Here is a 13,412-nt window from a genome sequence, read left to right on the forward strand (position 1 = left end):
GCTTTGAGGCTACTGAGTTGGTTTGTTTCTGTTTTATTTCCCCTGGAACCATACAGAATGTGCACAGAGAACACAGTCCTGACCTTTGAGCTGCATAATCCTTTTGTAATCAATACCATAGGAAATGCATGGCTTGAGCATTTCTAACATTTAAAAAAATGTATACACACCACTGGTCACCTTGCTGTCAGCCTGCAGATAAAGGGATTGAGGCTGTAGCTACAGGTCTGTCTGTGATGATCCTCTGGTATTTTTTCTGCAGAAAAAGCGTCACTTCTAGATAGTGCCAATAGAGCCTAAATCCCTGGATCTGAACTCAGGACCCTGACAAAAGCCTCTGTAAGCTTAGTTTTCAGTGCCAGCTCATTTGATTCTCATGACCAATCTCAAAGCATATACAGCAGAGTCAAATATTCTTCATTTCTAGAGGCAAGAAAAAAGAAAGAGAAGTGACTCATCCAAGCTCCCACAGCTGCTTAATGATAGAGCAAAGACTGGCTGGGATCTCATGATTCCCCGCGTGTGTGCTAAGTCACTCCAGTCGTGTCCGAGTCTTTTGCAACCCCATGGACTGTAGTCCATCAGGCTCTCTGTCCATGGGATTCTCCAGGCAAGAATATTAGAATGGGTTGCCATGCCCTCCTCCAGTGAATCTTCCTGACCCAGGAATCAAGCCCACTTATTTTATGTCTCCTGCATTGACAGATGGGTTAGCACTACGTGGGAAGCCTCTGTGATTACCTAGGGTAACTCATTTCAAGCAAATATCAGCCTCACCTATTTAGAGAAGTCTCTCAGATGAGAGGAGATCTCATTCAAACAGCTCTCATTCAAACTTAATAGTGTCTCTCTGGGAGTCAGCCATACTCTCTTTGAGACAAATGCATCCTTAAGGTTGCCTGGGTTACTGTATGTGCCAAGATCCTTAGAGACACTCAAAGTTAATTAGAAAAATTCACCTTGAAGCTAACTTTGAAATCAAGAGACTTGGTGGGCCTTTTCCACCCCTATGTTTCCAGCTTCTAATTTCTCGTTTCTCCCCTTTCATTGTTCCCTGGTTAGGAGATAAATATGTATACTTCCTCTTCTCTGATTTTGTCTCCCACTGCCTTCAGCTGTTTGCCTCAGTGACCAGGCTTCCACGGTCATTGTGTAATCTCTCCTGGGTAAATGGATAAGTCTTTCTTCCTGTTCCCAGCTCTTTTCCTCATTATTTCCTGCAGAAATGAATTCTGATTTATTGCCTTCTACTGATATCAGTGACGATTGCCACCAAGCCTGCATATAGATAAAGAATCTTTAAAATCCAGGGATCTCTGTATATATCAGCTATGAAATATGTTGATCCAAAGGTTTACAATTCTTTTTCTTAGGGTTATTTCCTTAAGTCCTCACAGAGTGGAGATTCTGTTTAATTTCCACTGAAAAATTGATTGCAGGCCTGCCAGGTAATGGCACAGATGTGAAACCAAAGACTATAAAGGCAGTCCTTCAAATCTGAAAGGGAGGCCATTGTGTGAGCAAACCTGGAAAACAAAATACTCTCCTTCATCCATGCCCTCTTCTCAGTCAGAAACACATAAAAAGATTCTTAATCTTTATCATATCATTTTCTCGTATCATCAGAAAACTTGAGAAAAAGGTAATCAAAAGAATAATTGGTCAAAAATTTCAAGTGCTTATCAAGATTTACAAACTCTATCTGCTTATTAAATAGAACCTAAGTGAAGAAGGAAATGGCAACCCACTCCAGTACTCTTGCCTGGAAAAGTCCATGGACAGAGGAGCCTGGCAGGCTGCAGTCCATGGGGTTACATGACTGAGCACGCATGCATGAGGGTGGAGGGAGATGGGTTGGTAGCAATAAACTGGTAGAACTAAAAAAAAAAAAAAAATAGAACCCTAAGGCTGAGCAAGGACTTGAAAGGTCTTCTTTGTCTATCCCTAGCTCTTCATGCAGTAGCACCCAGTATAAACTAGAATTACTGGCCCATTTTCAAAGCTGTTCAATAAGCACCATTATGCAACTTTTCTTTGGGGTTGCCTGCAATTGGACAAATACACCAAAGTTGACAGATAATATAAGCTATGTGCACATAAACTCTAAACATAAATCTTATCCAGACTAGTGGAAGACTATTTTTAGAAATAGAATATATTTATTTGTTGAGGGACAGGCTTGGTTAAAGGACTCAAAAATAATAATCAGGAGCAAATCAAAGCTTGGTTCCTAGGTGTTCACAGTCTATTTGGGAAGATCCATAATAAGAATACAATAGGCACTGTAATAGTAACTTGCACAAAATTCTGTGCGAGCAAAAATGAAAGAAGTACCAAGTCTGGATAAGGGAGTTGGGCAGGGATTTGTGGCTGGATCGTGATGGCTGCAAGAGAGGGTGGCAGTACAAGTCTCAGAGAGGACACACCATGATTCAGAAAAACCAGAGAGTGTGTGTTTAGGGAACAAGCACATCTAGGTGACCTATTTTTTATAGATTATTTCAGTGACACAGCTGTAGTTTGATGAGGATAGCAGACATATTGTGGAAGACCTTGTATTTCATGATGAGAATTGAGGCCTATATACTGCAGGAAGGTTTATGGCTGAGAATTATATGGTCATATTTGCACTTCAGAAAAATCATTCTCTCTGACTTCCAGATAGAGGCAAGGCTACAGGAAAGTGAATAAAGAATGTATCACAGAGGATCCAAGTTTTCAAGTATTTGCTGGAGCTGTCCAGGGGCTGAGACAAACTAGCAGTGCTAAAAAAATGGAGTTCAATACTTACGAGAATGAGAGGAAGGGAAAAATAGTAAGAACATTTCAGGAAGAAATAAAACATGAAAGGAAAAAGGAGAGGAGAAAATAATGCTAAAATATTGGGCTGGCCAAAAAGTTCGTCCAGGTTTTTCTGTAAGACGTTACAGAAATACCTGGACGAAATTTTTGCCCAACCCAATAGACTGTTTAATACATACTAGACACAAAACTAAATGTTTTATATATATATAATCTCATTTTATCCTTTTGACAACCAGAGAGTGGCACAATAGAGAAAAAGGAGAGAAATAAATGGGAAAGTAACAGAAAAAAAAATTAAGGAAGGAACTGGCAAGAGAGAAGCAGGTTATATGAACAGATATCCTTATGAACAAATATTAGAGAAGATTTCATTAAATCTTCCCTTCAAATCTCTTTCCACGATACTCAAGACTGTTGACCAATAGCGTGGATGTATATCTCCATGCTAATTAGCCAATGGTATGTATCTGAGTCCAGATTTGTTATTAGGTTAACCCATATGAAACTGTGATATTTGGCCATTTTTCAGCTACAAAAATAGAATCCTAATAGCTTCCCACCATAATACATTTATGGTGAAATATGTTCTTCACCAAAGGTCACTTCCTTACCTTCAAGCCTTTTTACTTAGCCCTACACCTTGCACAGGAAAGCTGGAGCTATGCCCAGCTGCGGTGACTCTGAATCAACATTTGTGAGCCCTTAGGAGATAGTTCACAAGTCAATCAGCCTAGTTTAAACACCCAAGGGGTGGTAAACACTCTGAAAACATACATCTCTTTGACCTTATTTTTCCTACAGGGAGTGGAGATGGTAGAAGGAGAGAGTTGTCAGAGGACTAACTAAATTGAAAATAGGACCAACGAATCATTGAGATGTGCATGTCTCTCTTCTTGGGGCTGATAACAGGATGTTATTAAATTTTTGGAAATGGTAACTGCATTCAAGCTCACTTCAATATTGTTTCACAGGTCTCAGAAAGAAAGTTGTTTTAGAACTTCACATCAATTAACAGGTTAGTTAATAAAAGCTTTCTCTCCACAAAGGAGATTGCTATCTCCTTGGATAGACTGCATTTTTAATTACATGAAAGGATCTCCCAGTAAAGCTGCACTGAGCTAAATCTCAGCACCAGACCATCACCTCTGCTATTTTGCAACCAGTGGCCTTTAAGGATCCTTGTTTTGAGGGCTTTCATTTTCTTGAAGACTGGTGAAACTGTGATGGGAAGACAGATGGAAAATCAAGATAGGAGGCATCAAAGCAAACTGCTACACATTTGATTTTTTTCTGATTATCACAAGCCAATGAAAGGAGGAGAGGAAACATCTCTCTTGGTAGATGTGAATTACATTCCTCACCGTTTTTTTCCCTTTTTTAATAAGCCCTCTTCTAGTGGAAAAGAATCTTGTATTCAGTATTGAACACTAGCATTTTAGAGGTGGAAGGAACATTATTTAGTTCTACACTTCATTTCATAGTTAGGAAACTAAGATTAGGAGAGGCTATATATGTTGACCAAGGTGTGTAAGTGGCAGTCAGGACAAAAATGTGTACCTTGTCAGTTTCTGCCTTTGTTTGCTACACCGGGCCACATTATCTTAGGCTGTGTTCTTATAAGATAATAATAACTAAAAGTGTAAGCACTTACTAATTGCTTTCTCCATAGTAACTCATTCACCCTTACAATAGCCCTTTCAGTAACTGCTATTATTATTCCCTTTTGTATCTGTGTGTGCCAAGTCGCTTCAGTTGTATCCAATTCTTTTTGACCCCATGGACCATAACTTACCAGGTTCCTCTGTCTATGGGAGTCTCCAGGCAGGAATACTGGAGCGGGTTGCTATGCCTTCCTCCAGGGGATCTTACTGACCCAGGGATTGAACGCGGGTCTCTTTCATCTCCTGCATTAGCAGGCAGGTTCTTTACCACTAGCGCCACCTGGGAATAGAAACCCCATTCCTTTTTATGTATTAGGCAATCTGAAACCCCAGAAAGTAAAATAACTTTTCCAGTATCACCTAATTAGTAAGGTGCAGTCATAATTCAAAGCCTGACAGTCTGGCTCCAGAGTCTTTTATTCTTAATTCTCAAGCTATATATTCTGTATCTATTTCCTTAGGTGCATATTCTGTTTCCCCAGTTAGATATTCCCAGGTGGCTCAGAAGGTAAAGAATCTGCCTGCAACACAGGAGACCAGGGTTCAGTCCCTGAGTCTGGAAGATCCCCTGTAGAAGAAAATGGCAACACACTCCAGTATTCTTGCTTGGAGCATTCCATGGACAGAGGAGCTTGGCAGGCTACAGTCCATGGGAGTCAAAAGAGTCGGACACAACTGAGCAATTTTCACTTGTATCTTAAATGTTGTACAGATAGAAAGCATGGAATATATGCTTGATCCTAAAGACGGTAGCAATGAAAACAGAAACAAAATGAAGTTTGGCAGGTGACAAGCTGAATTTATATCATAACAATCCCACTGGCTCTATCTATTGCCTGTCCTGGGCCTCTACCTAGTTGTTCACTTCAGTTCAGTTGCTCAGTCATGTCCGAATCTTTGTGACCCCATGGACTGCTGCATGCCAGGCTTCCCTGTCCATCACCAACTCCTGGAGTTTACTCAAACTCATATCCATCGCATTGGTGATGCCATCCAACCATCTCATCCTCTGTCGTCCCCTTCTCCTTCCACCTTCAACCTTTCCCAGCATCAAAGTCTTTTCCAATGAGTCAGTTCTTCATATCAGGTGGCCAAAGTATTGGAGTTTCAGCTTCAGCATCAGTCCTTCCAATGAATATTCAGAATGATTTCCTTTAGGATTGACTGGTTTGTTCTCCTTGCTGTCCAAGGGACTCTCAAGAGTCTTCTCTAACACCACAGTTCAAAAGCATCAATTCTTCAGCACTCAGCTTTCTTTATAGTCCAACTCTCACATCCATACACGACTACTGGACAAACCATAGCTTTAACTAGATGGACCTTTGTTGGTAAAGTAATGTCTCTGCTTTTTAATAGGCTGTCTAATTTGGTCATAGCTTTTCTTCCAAGGAGTAAAGACATATGCTTTGATTCAACTTTTTCCCGAACTTCCCTCTTTAATACACTAAGTTGTTCTTATAATAACTTTATAATAAACAATGCCTAATGACTTCACAGAGAAAGATCAAGGATTCAACAACTTGAGTTTTTCAGACTGATTATTTCAATAAAGGAATAAAGGAAGGGAGTAGCTTGAAGCTCCACGTTTGACCCCACTGGTAGACATGTGGTTTGTGCCCACATGAAGCAAGCTATCACTACTTGTATCACAGGGGAAAACTGAAGACTGTATTAGTTCAAGTCAACAAACATTTCTCACTCACCTCCTCTCTGCCAGTCGGTGTGCCATGTGCTATGGAAGATCCATGGATGAAAAAGACACACCTTGGTCATTGAGGGTCTCCCACAGATAAGTGGTGACAGACTTGCAAATAACAAACTAACACTTGAGGCACAATAATACAAATGTCTAATATGGGTAACAGTAACATGCTCTGGACACACAGAACTATTTCCTTTTACTTAGAGTCAGGGAAACTTAAAGGATCAGGTCAAATTTGATCTAAAACTTGATAAATGAGTAGATTTCACAGGCAGTGATTAGGAGAGGGGAAGAGAGAAGGTGATTCTAGAGCAAGCAGTATAAGCAAGAAATGTCTGGGTATATTATGATCAGGTTCCAGTTTGTTATTAAGAGTAGTAGAAAAGTATAACTGAAAAAGTAATTAGAGGCCCAAACATGGAAAGCCTTATGTGTGGAACTAAGGAATTTGGCATTATTATTTTGGAAATTAGGATCATTTAAGAATTTTAAGCAGAAGAATAGCAGAAGTAGAATTGTTCTTTAAGAAAGATAATCGGGTGACTTCCCTGGTGGTCCAGTGGCTAAGACTCCATGCTTCCATGCAGAGGCCCGGGTTTGATGCCTAGTTGGGGAAATAAGATTCCACATTCTGCAACTAGGCCCACTCCCTAGAGCCCACACACCCAAGAGCTTGCTCTGCAACTAGAAAAAGCCTGTGCCCTGTGATAAAGAGCAGTCAAAAATAAATAATAAATTTTTTAAAAAGAAAGGTAACCAGGCTTTATTGTGTAGAATAGATTGAAAAGGTGAGGTTAAGGCTATAAGCCTACTTGAGAAGCTATTATGATGGAAAATAAAATGAAGAGGCCTGGGCGGAGTCATGGTAGTCTATCTTTGAGGCACTTCTACAAGAACCTACAAAGCACCTCACTACCTTGGCCTGCCCCCAACAACAGCTGTTTCAACATATGCCCTATTCCACAGCCTGCCAAGTGAACAGGAAGCAAGGTGGAATGAGTTGATCATTGAACTCACAAACCTAAATATATATATATATATATATATATATATATATATATATATATATATATATTTTTATAAACAGACTTCCTCTAGTCAACAGCCAGTATATTTATATATTTATTCATTGGGAGGAATCCTGTGGCTGGATGGCTGCAATCCCCATGAGCCAACATGAGACCATGGTGTCTCAACTTCATGAGAAGTAAGGTGCCATATACCAGTTGTGCAGGCTTTATCTGGGGCAGGTTTAGAGGATCCCCCAGGGTATAGGCCAAACAGAAAGGAAAGGAAAATGATTTGGGAGTCATGCTTCTGTATTCCCTTGTGGCCCTAAGGTGAGCAATTATTCAGCTAAAATATCCAACAGGATTAAAGCTGATCTAAGGAGGAAAGTGTTTCTATAATTTGCATGTATGTATGAATTTGTCCATGCTTGCATTTCAGAGTGCGTTTCTAGGACAGAAACTATCCTCATCAGCCCCCAGCAAGTAAATCAAACTGATTTCTAAATTCTCCTATGCTTTTTTCAAAAGACTTCTCTTAGAGATATGATCAATTCCAGTTGCTCAGAGGCCAGAGTAAAGGTCAAAATTTCAGTAATCTTAAGGGTGGAATTATCGCTGCAGGCTTCACCTTCCTCTAAATAGACGGGAAAGAACACATTTGAGGGACAGCTGCCTTCAGGAGGCATTATGCTTCACAGTGGTTTGCGGTGCTCCTGTGGGGCATTAGAAGAATGAAGGCAGTTAAAATTTGTCTGCAAATCTGTTGTTTCCTGGTTTGCTTCTAAGAAAACACACCACCATCTGTCTCACTGGTCTTAAATCAAATCCTGTCACTGTAACACCAGTGTGCTCTATCTCTGTATTCTGCCTTCTGGTTTCATGTTTGAAGAAGTTTAAGGGTTCTGCTCAGACAATCTATATTTCCGAAGAAAACCACCCAACCCCAAATCCTTTTTTAAAAACAAAGACACATGGCTGTACTCAAGAAGACACCACACATATACAGACTATAATGTCAGTGGTGCCACCAAGAGTTGGATCAAACCGAGGCCCTACAATTACATATACCTTCCAAGACCCTGACCTGAAAAGAGAAAGGATTCATGGAATGGTTATTATAGGCAGTCCTTTGTCTTTGTGCTGGCTACTCTATGCCGTGTGTGGGGAGGGGTGGTGGAGGGGGTGGGTGTGTGTCGGGGGGGGTGGCAGAGAAGACCATGTGTGTCCATTAAACTCGATGCCCTTCTCTTCTTCCTGAGGAAACCACTAGACTCTGCTCTCCAAGTTCCCAGCATCTACACAGACCATGGAACTAATTTGCACCAATGGGTAAGTGATTTTGGTCACTTCTGGGTCAAAAACCTGAAAAGTGGATGTGCCTGTTGTGTTCCCATCCTTTAAATGCCAGAAAGATGTCCAGGGCCTAAAGAGAAATCTGCTACATGGAAAGACAATAAGATGCTGATGTCTGAGTGGAGCAGATTTCTACTGTGGTTCTGCACTAGCCAGTGACATGTAAAAGACATGTCCTTTGAAGGTGGAATGCCAATGAGATGCAGGAAGTTTGGGTTCTAGCAGTTACGGTAAGCTGATTGATATGCCTTCCCAATGTCTTCAAACTTAAACCTTTTTCCACCCAAGCCTGACCTCCTCATCTCCTAATTGAAGTATTTGTGCTCCCAGTTCATTTCTAATGGGGTTCTGTTCTCTGTGAGCTCAGAATTTTTAATCAAGTAACCCAGAATCTCAGACAATAGCCATTAATGAGTTACTGGATGTCAGCAGTCTTGTAGGAAACAAATCCACATGAGGCCAATGCTGAGGATGGCTCATGTCTGTCACAGTGTCATCTGGTATTCACGAGGACCCTCCAGCCAGAAATGAGGAGAACTTGAAAGTCAGGGAGGACAGAGGCCAATCTCAACTGTGTCCTGGGTTGCAGCTTCCTCAGTATTAAAACAGGAATGGCTATATTGGCTCCTTCTTTGGGTTAAGAATTAAATGAAATGAGGTGTGCAAAGTGCTTAGCCTACTGCCTAGCACAGATGAATCACAGTAAAAGGTGGTTATTAAAACAGGATGCACGTCCCGTTAGAACTAGTCCAAGCCTCAGGATCACTTCATTCCCCTCAGGTATCGATAGAGGGCTGGAGACCCACAGGTGTGATAGGACTTTTCTTTCTCAGCAAACTCAGCTGCAAATAAGCCAGTTCCATGACACCGTCAGAGACCATTCTAACCTGAATCTCCTTAGAATTTGATCATGGCTTTTTTTTCCCCCTCTGAACATGCCTCTCTGGGGATATACTCCCCATAAATTCAGCTGAAGGGAACACAGCTCGGCTCCCTCTGGCATTCTGGTGCCCCAAAAAAGCAAATAGTGCTTTCTCTACCCACATTCTCTACTGGCTAGACCTAGTGGTCTTAAGAGGACAGTTAAAAGTATCTGGTTTTACTTTTCTTTCCAAAGAAAAACAGTCATGGCGTACTTTGTAAGTTAAACATTAATGAGCTTAGTTACTGTTGCAGGTAAGATCCCCTGGAGTAGGAAATGGCAACCCACTCCAGTATTCTTGCTTGGAGAATCCCATGGAGCCTGGCAGGTTATAGTCTGTGGGATTGCAAGAGTCAAACATGATTTAGTGACTAAACCACCACCACCACGATCAGAGGATCCACTAGACACAACACATGAATCTCATCTTTCCCCCCAATTTGTGAAATTCACTCTCACGTCCGACTCTTTGTGACCCCATGCCAGGCTCCTCTGTCCATGGAATTCTCCAGGCAAGAATATGAGTATCTCCATTTCTCGCTTCTGTATCAATTATTCAGGTTAGTACTCAGGCTCCAGATTAGTCAGGGAAACTAGTTCCTCATCTAATAGCAACACAATAAGCTTTTCTCTCCCCCTACTGCCCCAAGCTATAATTAAATCAATAGCCATAACACTGACTTCCTGGCCTGAGGCTGAGCCAGCCACAGCCTCTAGAAGAATGGCAATGCTGAGGGCTTTGTTATTTTTCATAGAAAGATATCTCACTATTGATCACTAAGGTAAAGAAAAGCTGGTGGCAGGATGGGGGAGCTAATGGAAAAAGATGAGATAAAATCCAGCTGGGCATCCCTGAGGTCATTCTGTGGATAACTGTAGGAAGGTGGAGTGAGAACCTGAAAGCAAATACAAGGACCCCAATTCTGCAAGCACTGCACGGAATATCTGACTGCGCTTACTGTCTCTGTGTCTGTTACTTTTTTTCAGTCGACTACCTAATGATCAAACATGACACACCTCATGCTTACTAGCCTTTGTTCAGGAAATATTCTGAAATTTGCTTCCCCAGCTTGAGGCTAAGACTGTATACATTCTTTCCACTTTCCTAGAAGACATTTTTTCAACAGAAGTGCTTCTGCATGTTGTTACTGCTGTGCAGATGTGCCTGGCTTTATGCAAGTAGGTTCCAGAAGAGTTCCCCAAATTGAATTTTTATAAATCAAATTATATTTCTTCCCAGTGACACAATATAATCACAGAGAAGTTTTATTATCATTTGGGCTCTAGCATCAACTGATAGAGGTTTGAAAATATTTTGCCTGCTGCTGACTTCCAGTCCAACATTTAATGACCATTTTTTTAAAAAAGACTTCAATCACAAGGGAATGTGGTAATTCTGAGGACTCCTTTATTTCTTTTTTTTTTTAATTTTTAAAAAATATTTATTTATGTATTTGGCTCCTTCGGGTCTTAGTTGTGGCTTGTGGGATCTTGGTTGCATTATGCCAGATCTTTCTTTTGTTGCAGCACATAGGCTTAGTTGTCTTAATTCCCTGATCAGGGAACTACTCTACAGTTTCCCTAAATTTGATCCCTGACCAGTGATCAAACCCATGTCCCCTGCATTGCAAAGCAGATTCTTAAACACTGGAATGCCAGGGAACTTCCTCTAAGGGCTGATTTAGAAGTAACAAGGTCAAAAAGAGAGAGAGAAAATTAACCGGCCGGAACACACTGCCGGCCGTTCGCAGAACAAAGGGACCGAGAAAGTCCAGAGAAGAGCTCGCAGGCTACGGACCGACCCAGCCCCGCCGGAGGCAGGAGGCAGGCGGGAGGGGAAGGTCGCGGCGAGACACAGGGCACAGGCACCCGACCGGCGCGGGCGGGGACTGGGGCTGGGGACCCGGAGGGCAGAAGGCGCGCGCACCCGACTGGCGCCAGCGGAAACTGAAACTGGGTCCGCGAAAGGGAGTGGGTGCGCCACACCTGGGGATAGCGCGCCCATCAAGCCCCTCGCTGCCTGGACCGCTCTGACGGGGAAGGCACAGAGAGCAGGCACAGCTGTTTGCTCCGCGCTTTTGTGGAACACCCGAGGGCTGGAACCTCGCGCAGCGCGGGGCACGCTCCATATAGAACAGCCGGGAGCCTGAGCAGCGCAGACGGAGAAAGCAGCGTCAGCCCCTCCCGGCAGCCCCAGCCCGTCCCCGCGGCGCAAGCCCGTCCCTGCAGCGTCAGCCCCTCCCGGGAGCGCCAGCCCCGCCCCGCAGTGCCAGCCCCTCCCCGCAGAGCAACGGAACTAGCTACCTAAATAAGAGTCTACCTCCGCCCGCCTGTGTCAGGGCAGAAATGAGGCTCTGAAGAGAACGGCAAACAGAAGCCAAATAAACAAAGGGAACCGCTTCAGAAGGGACTGGTGCAACAGATTAAAATCCCCGTAGAAAACATGGACTACACCGGAAGGGCCCAATAGATATCGAGAAGTGTAAGCTGGAACGAGGAGCTATCTGAAACTGAGCCGAACCCACACTGACCACAACAGCTCCAGAGAAATTCCTAGATATATTTTTAATTTTTTTTTTTTTTTCTAAGTAAGGAAGGGAAGAAAAAAAAAATTTTTTTTTCCTTTTTTATTTTTTCTTTTTTATTTTTTTCTCTATTATTTTCCTTTAAAATTCCCTATTACTCCCCCATTACTCCTTTACTTTCATTTTCATAGATTTTTACGATTTTTTTAATTAGGGGAAAAAAAATTTTTTTTTCTCTTTTTTTTTTCTTTTTTCTTCTTTTTTTTTCTTTGCTTTTTCTCTTCTTTTTTCTATTTTTCTTTTTCTCTTATTTCTTTTAAAGTCCTCTAGTACTCCTCTACTACTCCTTAATTTTCATTTTCAATACACTATAACCTTACAAAAAAAAAAAAAAAAAGGAAGAGAAGCCCTATCTTTAAACCGAAGATTATTCTCTCCCAATCTTGACTCTCTGTTTTCTACCTCAGAACACCTCTATTTCCTCCTTTCCCCTTCTCTTCCCAATCAATTCTGTGAATCTTTGTAGGTGTCTGAGATACGGAGAACACTCTGGGAACAGACAACTGCGTAGATCTGTCTCTCTCCTCTTGAGTGCCCCTTTTTCTCCTCCTGCTCATCTCTATCTCCCTCCTCCCTTTTCTCCTCTTCATGTAACTCTCTGAACCTCTCTGGTTGTCCCTAACGGGGGAGAATCTTTTCGCCATTAACCTAGAAGTTTTATTATCAGTGCTGTATAGCTGGAGAAGTCCTGAGACTACAGGAAGAATAAAACTGAAATCCAGAGGCAGGAAACTTAAGCCCAAAACCTAAGAACACCAGAAAACTCCTGACTACATGGAACTTTAAATAATAAGTGACCATCCAAAAGCCTCCATACCTACACTGAAACCAACCACCACCCAAGAGCCAATAAGTTTTAGAGCAAGACATACCACGCAAATTCTCCAGCAACGCAGGAACATAGCCCTGAACGTCAACATACAGGCTGCCCAAGGTCACACCTAACACATAGACCCATCTCAAAACTCATTACTGGGGACTCCATTGCTCTCCAAAGAGAAGAAATCAAGTTCCACGCACCAGAACACTGACGCAAGCTTCCCTAACCAGGAAACCTTGACAAGCCAATCGTCTAACCCCACCCACTGGATAAATCCTCCACAATAAAAAGGAACCACAGATCTCCAGAATACAGAAAACCCACTCCAGACACAGCAATCTAAACAAGATGAAAAGGCAAAGAAATACCCAACAGGTAAAGGAACATGAAAAATGCCCACCAAGTCAAACAAAAGAGGAGGAGATAGGGAATCTACCTGAAAAAGAATTTAGAATAATGATAATAAAAATGATCCAAAATCTTGAAAACAAAATGGAGTTAGAGATAAATAGCCTGGAGACAAAGATTGAAAAGATACAAGAAATGTTTAATAA

This window comes from Dama dama, chromosome X (assembly GCF_033118175.1).
Source record: "Dama dama isolate Ldn47 chromosome X, ASM3311817v1, whole genome shotgun sequence".
Classification (NCBI taxonomy): domain Eukaryota; kingdom Metazoa; phylum Chordata; class Mammalia; order Artiodactyla; family Cervidae; genus Dama; species Dama dama.